Consider the following 8263-nt stretch of genomic DNA (forward strand, 5'->3'; position numbering starts at 1 on the left):
TATCCTCAATATATGTCAGGGATCTCTTGGTATCTCGAGGATCTCTCGGTATCCTCAATATATTCTAGGGATCTCTTGGTATCTTGAGGATCTCTCGGTATCCTCAATATATGCTAGGGATCTCTTGGTATCCTGAGGATCTCTCGGTATCCTCAATATATGCTAGGGATCTCTTGGTATCCCGAGGATCTCTTGGTATCCTCAATATATGATAGGGATCTCTTAGTATCCCTCAATGTATGATAGGTATATCTTGGTATCCCGAGGATCTCTTGGTATCCTCAATATACATGCTGGGAATCTCTCGGTATCTCGCACTTCAGCTCAAATCGTAAATGTGTACAGGGGATTTCCAAGGATGTCGTCCCGTAGTCCCAAAGTAACACACAACAATGCCACAAGGAGTATTCAAATAAACTAAACTTCATAACGAGGTAACACAGACAATTCTAACCTATCATGCTTCACGTAATACAAATAAGGCATTTAAAGCAATTAAAGCAATTAAGTCAATTAGACATGTTCTCTAACTAACAGCAGGTTTAAAAGTGCAAGTAGAATAAATACAAAGGGAAAACACAATTAAAGTTACTTAATGAAAATCAGATTTTCAACAATTATCACAAGTACGCACTCGTCACCTCATTTACAAGGCATTTCAATTATCACAATACCAATCCTAAGGGGAAAGTACCCCACACAAGGTTAGACAAGCTACTTACCTCGAACCGGCTCAAAACCAATCTGAAACCACGCTCTTGCCATGAGTACTCGACTCTAAATGGCCCAAATCTATTCAATTCAATTTCATAATTTAAATAACACTTCAAGTAACTGATTCTACAATTAAATTCTAAGCTAATACATGAAATTATGTAAAATGACCAAAATGCCCCTCGGACCCACGTCTTGGAATTGGGTAAAATTCACATTTCCAAAATCCTCACACCTTCACGAGTCTAACCATATCAAAATTGTCTCAATCCAATATCAAATCCCCAATCGAAACTCAAATTCTTGACCTAAGAACTTTTCCCCAATTTTCATACAAATTCCCGAAATTAAAGGATGAATTCATGTTTAGATTACTGGATTACAAGCAAAAAGGAGTTAGGAATCATTACCCAATCGATAGCTCTGAAAATCCCTCAAAATCTCGCTCAAATCCAAGCCCCCAAACTTAAGTTTTCTCAAAAATGGCTAAACCCTCGTTTTGAAATTTTTATATTATGCCTAGCTGTTTCCGCATCTGTGGTCCTGCTTTTGCAGACAAAAGGTTGCACCTGAAACTTTCACTTAGAGTCATAACTCTGCACCTGCGGTTCCCTTTTCGCAGATGCGGCATCGCTTCTGCGGTATTACTTCCGCATCTGCGGAACCTGTAGCTCCTTCCCAGCTCCGCTTCTGCGAATGGCTCCACCGTATCTGCGGCTCCTGCTAGACTTCCCCAATTCTGCTTCGGCAGTTGAAATGCCACTTCTTCGGCTCCGCTCCTGCGGGACCCAAACCGCAAGTGCGGTTATGACAAATACCAGCATTGCAAAAATCTTCCTAAGTCCAAATTCAACTTCCGTTAAGCACCTGAAACTTACCCGAGGCCCCCGGGACCTCAACTAAACATGCCAACCAATCCCAAAACATCATTCAAACTTGTTCCAACCTTTGGAATGCTCAAAACAACACCAAAACACCAATTTAACCTCAGATTCAAGCTTAAGAACTCCAAAACTCTAGAAATACGCTTTCGATCAAAAAGTCAATTAAAACTCGTCCAAATGACCTGAAATTTTGCACACACATCACATTCAACACTACGGAGCTACTCCAATTTCTGGAATTCCATTCCGACCTTCGGATCGGAAACTCCAAAAATTCAACTTTCGGCATTTCAAACCTAAATTAGCTATGGACCTCCAAAACACATTCCGATCACGCTCATAAACCCAAAATTGCCCAACGGAGCTAACGGAACCATCAGATTTCCATTCTGATGTCGTCTTCACATTGCTCCAGCTACGGTCAACTTTCCAACACTTAAGCTCTCATTTAGGGACTAAATGTCCCAAAACTCTCCGAAACTCAAAACCGAACGTCCCAGCAAATCAAAATAGCAGAAATAAACTTGGGAAAAGCAATTAATAGGAGATCGGGGCGTTAATTCTTAAGACGACCGTCTGGGTCATCACAACAGTATACTATGCCAGGACCATCTCAACAAAATGGTGTTACAGAAAAGCGTAATCGAACACTTATGGATATGGTTAGGAGCATGATGAGTAATTTCTCATTACCCAAATCATTGTGAATGTATGCTCTTAAAATCGCTGTATATTTATTAAACAGGGTTCCTATTAAAGCAGTTCCAAAAACTCCTATTGAATTGTGAACATAAAGGAAACCTAGTTTAAGGCACCTACATGTTTGGAGTTGCCAAGCGGAAGCTAGAGTTCATAATCCACAAGAAAAGAAATTAGATTTTCAAACAGTAAGTGGTTACGTTATTGGTTACCCAGAGAAATCTAAAGGGTATGTGTTTTACTATCCAAACCATAGTTCCTGAATTGTTGAAACTAGTAATGCAAGATTCATTAAGAATGGTGAAGTTAGTGGGAGTGTTGAAAAATAAAGTGTGGAAATAAAAGAGTTGAGGGTCAATGTTCCATTACCTAGGAATGTGCCTACTTCCACACAAATATCAAATATTGTTCCAGTTGTTGAAAAACACTTTGACAACACCGAGCAATATTTGGATGAAATATTTCATGAAGAAACTAACTCACAAATGTCTGACACAAGTGAACCATAAGAAATATCATTAAGAAAATCTCAAAGAGTTAGAAAATTGGCTATTTCGGATGATTACGTGATTTATTTGCAAGAGTCAAATTTTGACATTGGTCTTAATAAAGATCTGGTTTTATTTTCACAAGCCATAGAAAGTGATAAGTCTGACAAATGGATTGATGTCATGAAGGAAGAGTTAAAATCCATGGAATACAATAAAGTCTGGGATCTCGTTGAATTGCCAAGAAGTTCTAAGAGAATCATTTGTAGATGGGTCTTTAAGACCAAACGCGAATGGCAATATTGAACGATACAAAGCCAGACTTATTGCCAAGGGTTATACTAGAAAGGAGGCATTTATTATAAAGAGACCTTTTCACCAGTCTCAAAGAAAGACTCGTTAAGAATTATTATGGTTTTGGTGCCTCATTATGATTTAGAGTTACACAAAATGGATGTGAAAATTGCCTTTCTAAATGGAGACCTCGAGGAGAAAGTTTATATGGACCAACCAGAGGGATTTGAAACTAAAGGAAAAGGTCAAATGGTGTGTAAATTGAAGAAGTCAATATATGAACTTAAACAAGCCTCACGACAATGGTATATAAATTTAATAATACTATATTATCTTTTGGGTTGTGGAAAATATTGTTGATCGGTGTATATACCAAAAGACCAGTGGGAGCAAGTTTATATTTTTAGTCCTATATGTTGATGATATCCTACTTGCTCCTAATGATTTAGGCATATTGCGTGAGACTAAAGATTTTCTCTCTAAGAATTTTGAAATGAAAGATATGGGTGAGGCATCCTATGTGATAAGAATAGAAATATTATGTGATAGATTACAAAGATTATTGGGATTATTTTAGAAAGGCTATATCGAAAGAGTTCTAAAGAGATTTAACATGAATAACTGTTCAGCAGGAATTGTTCCAATTCAAAAGGGGGACAAATTTAGTCTCATGCAATGCCCTAAGAATGATGTAGAACAAAAAGAAATGGAATCAATTCCTTACTCTTCTATTGTTGGTAGTCTGATGTATGCTCGAACTTGCACAAAACTGGATATTAGTTTTGCAGTCGGAATGCTAGGAAGATATCAGAGTAAACCAGGAATTGATCACTGGAAAAATGCAAAGAAAGTCTTGAGGTACCTGAAAGGAACAAAGGATTACATGCTCATGTATATGAGATCCAAGCATTTGGAAGTTGTTGGATACTCGGTGTGATGATCCAAAAGATCATCACTCGTTTTGAAAGTTAATTTTGTGTTCTGAGGCTTTAAAAACCTCTTTTTGTCTCACCTCAATTTACGTGCGCAATCTGGGCGCGTTTCCGAAAAGCTTTTATGTGAAATCTAAGTAAAATAAGAAAATTGGCCTTTAAAATTGATTAAAGTTGACTTTGGTCAACATTCTTGTAAACGGACCCGACCCCGTGATCCGACGGTCTTGTAGGGTCTGCAGTAAAATTTGGGACTTGGGCGTATGCCCGGAATCAAATTCCGAGGTCCCAAGCCCAAGAAATAAATTTTTAAAGAAAATTATTTGTTGGAAAATACAAAGGCTTTTAGAAGAGGATTTATGTAATTTCTTGATGGTATCGGGCCTGTATCTTGGTTCCGGAGCCCGGTACAAGTTTAAAATAATAATTAAATTGAATCTATAAAATTTGGTAAAGATCGGAATTGATTTGGTATAAACGGACCTATAGTTGAGAAAATAGTAATTTCAATGTTCTTGAGTGATTTCATGAATTTAAGGTTTAATTCATAGTTTTTAATGTTATTTTTATGATTTTATAGCACAAGCAAGTCCGTATAATCTTTTTGGACTTGCGTGCATGCTTGGTTTGGAGCCCCGAGGGCTCGGGTGAGTTTTGGATAGGCCACGGAGTGAAATTGGACTTAGGAAATATTGTTGGTATCTAATATTTTTGCCCAGGCCTATGATCTCGCAATTGTGAGACCAGGCTTCGCAATTGTGAAGTCTTTAGGTATGGGAATTGCGACCCAGGCGTCGCAAATGCGAACTTAGCCTGGGCAGGCCTTGATCGCAAATGCGACCCTTTTGATCGTAAATGCGAAAAGGGTTGTGTCGTAAATGCGATTAATTCTTCACAAATGCGCAGACTGTAGGTTCCAAAGGGATTCGCAATTGCGAAACCTGGTCGCAATTGCGACAACTGAGACCTGCTAAATAAAATTTTGACAGGATTTTTCCCCATTTTCCAAACTCTTCAAACCCTAAAACATCTTGGGCAATTTTTCAAAGGCACATACTCTTCCAAATCATTAGTAAGTCATTTTTAACTCATTTCTTTCAATCTAATCCATCTTTTTACATGATTTCATTTCAAAATCAAAGGTTTTTCATGGGAAATTGGGTGATTTTGGGTAGAACTTAGGATTTTCAAATTTTGGGGATTTGGACATCGATTTGAGGTCCGATTTCAAAACAAATTATATATTTGAGTTCGAGGGTGAATGGGTGATTGGGTTTTGGTTCGAACCTCGGGTTTTGACCATGTGAGACCGGGGTCGATTTTTGACTTGTTGGGGAAATCATTAGAAAACATATTTTCATGCATTAGAATTGATTCATTTAGCATTTATTGATATCGTTAAGTAAATTATAACTAGATACAAGCGAATTGAAAGTGGTATCGAGGGGTAAAGCGGTAGTTGTGGCTTGATTGTGTTTGTGACATTGAGGTAAGTGTTTGGTCTAACCTTAGCTTGAGGGAATAGGAGTTTTGGTCTTATTTGCTATGTGTTAATTGTTAAGTACGACGTATAGGTGTGGTGATGAGTACCTTTACGTCGGTGTTAAGCATGCCCGTGAGTCTTATACTATGAATGATGAGACTCCATTTTGTATTGTACATGCTTAATATGATGATTTCTAATGTTGAACAAGGCTTATGGAAGTATTCTTGGTAATTTAACATTGTAGATCATTGGCACAAGTTGAGAATTGAGTTGTGAAGTAATCGTGGAAAAGAGAAGAGGTTTATGATATTGTCTCCCTTGCCGGGATGTTATTGCTTTTGATATTATTTCCCTTGCCGGGATGTTATTGCTTTTGATATTGTTTCCCTTGTCGGGATGTTATTGCTAATGATATTGTTTCTCTTGCTGGATATTATTGTTATACTATTGTTCCCTTACCGGGATTCTATTGTGATTTTATTGATTCCCTTGCCCGAACTGCTTTTTGATTGTTGCTTGGGTAAGAAAGAGCGTAAAAGCACGAAGGGTGATGCTGTGTATGATATTTGTGAGTGAGTGTTAATGCATGAAGGGTGATGTCGTGCCGATATTGTAAATGTAAAAGTACGAAGGGTGATGTCGTGCCATGATATGAGTGATTATGCACGAAGGATAATGTTGTGCCATGATTATGTAAGGTAAAATTACGAAGAGTGATGCCGTGAAGAATATATTGATTCTTATGGTGAGAACGAGAGTAAAGCACAAAGGATGATGTCGTGCACTTATTACTGCCTTTCCTTATTCTTGCTCATAATTGATTTATGGTGTTCCTTATGCTTCCTTACTGAAATTCTATTTGTACATGATATTCCTCGCAGCATGTCCCCCCTTCCCATCTTTAACTGCTAGTTTCTGTTGTTATTATTTGTTGTATATGATATAACTGCACAGGTTTATTTGGTAGTCTTATCCTAGCCTCGTCACTACTTTATTAAGGTTAGGCTTGACACTTACCAGCACATGGGGTCGGTTGTGCTAATACTACACTCTGCACTGTGTGCAGATCTCGGTGCTAGAGCTTTTGGACCACAGTGACGTTGCTGCCTTCAGTCCAACGATGGAGACCCGAGGTAGTCCTGCAGATGTCTGCAGGCCTTGGCGTCCCCTCTATCTTTCCATTCTGTTTTTATGTAGTTCCGAGACAGATTTTTATTTTTCATTCAGACCGTTGTTTGTAGTATTCGTAGAAAGTCCGTGACATTGTGACATCAAATTCTAGGTAGAGTTGTATTTTAGATTTCCATATTAGTATTTAGCAATATTATCATATTTCGTCTTCTGCATTTATTTTATTATTATGGTTATTCTGCCGTTGATCGCCTATTATATTGAACTATTAAAAGGCTAAGTAAAAAAGGTAATAAAATTTGTAACTCTCGGCTTGCCTAGCCTTCATGAGTAGGCGCCATCACGACTCCCGAAGGTGGGAAATCCGGGTCGTGACAAGCTGGTATCAGAGCTCTAGGTTGCTTAAGTCTCACAATTCACGGACAAGCTTAGTAGAGTCTGAGGGATCGGTACGGAGACGTCTGTATTTATCTCCTAGAGGCTACAGAGTTAGGAAAAACTTCACATCTATTCTTTCTTGTCGTGCGACTTGGTTTCTCAATACTAATTGAACTTCCAGTCTATTTTTTCGCAGATGGTGAGGACACGTACCGCGTCATCAGCTAACCAGCAGTCTGAGCCCCCAGTAGCAGCTCCTGCGAGGGGCAAAGGCCGAGGCCGTGCTAGGGCCCGAGCCAGAGGCAGGGCTCAGCCTAGAGCTCGAGCAGCAACACTAGTAGCAGAGCCTCAGGTTGAGTTCGACGATGAGGTTCCAGCCCAGACAGTTCCAGTAGGACCAGCTCAGGTCCTAGAGGGGTTCATTGCCACCCTGGTACTTTAGGATGCTATAGTCCGTCTAGCGGGCCTTATGGAGAGTGTCGCCTAGGCAGTCTTGCTTCCTATAACACCAGTCGTCTCTCAGGCTGGAGGAGGAGCCCAGACTCCTGCTACTCACACTCTGGAGCAGATGGCTCCCCAGTTTCAGAATCCAGCAGCTCAGCCAGTTGGGGTAGTTTAGCTAGGTGTTGTGGCACAGACCAATAAGGGGCCAGCTATGTCTGTTGATGCTTTGTGGAGGTTGGACAGGTTCACCAAGCTTTTTACTACTACTTTTGGTGGTACATCTTCTGAGGATCCCCAGGATTATTTGGACAGTTGTTATGAGGTTCTACGGAACATGGGGATAGTGGAGACAAAACTGCTTTTCGACTGTCTAGATCTGCCAAAACTTAGTGGAGAAATTATTGTTTGGCTAGACTAGCTGGGTCACCGGCTTTGACTTGGGATCAGTTCTCTCTACTATTTCTGGAGAAGTTTCTTCCTATCACTCAGAGGGAGAACTATCGGAGGCGATTTGAGCGTCTCTAGTAGGGTTCTATAACTGTCAGTCAGTACGAGACCAGATTCATTGACTTGGCCCGTCATGCTCTTCCTATACTTCCCACCGAGAGAGAGAGGGGGGGTTCATTGAGGGACTTGTTCAGCCTATTCGATTGCAGATGGCTAAGGATACAGGGAGCGAGATTTCTTTTCAGGATGCGGTTAATGTGGCCCGGAGAGTTGAGATGGTTCTATTGCAGGGGAGTGGTCAGAGGTCTGATAAGAGGCCTCGTCATTCGGGCAGGTTCAGTGGTGCCTCGTCTTGAGGCAGGGATT

This window comes from Nicotiana sylvestris, chromosome 3, assembly GCF_000393655.2.
Source record: "Nicotiana sylvestris chromosome 3, ASM39365v2, whole genome shotgun sequence".
In the NCBI taxonomy this organism is placed as follows: Eukaryota; Viridiplantae; Streptophyta; class Magnoliopsida; order Solanales; family Solanaceae; genus Nicotiana; species Nicotiana sylvestris.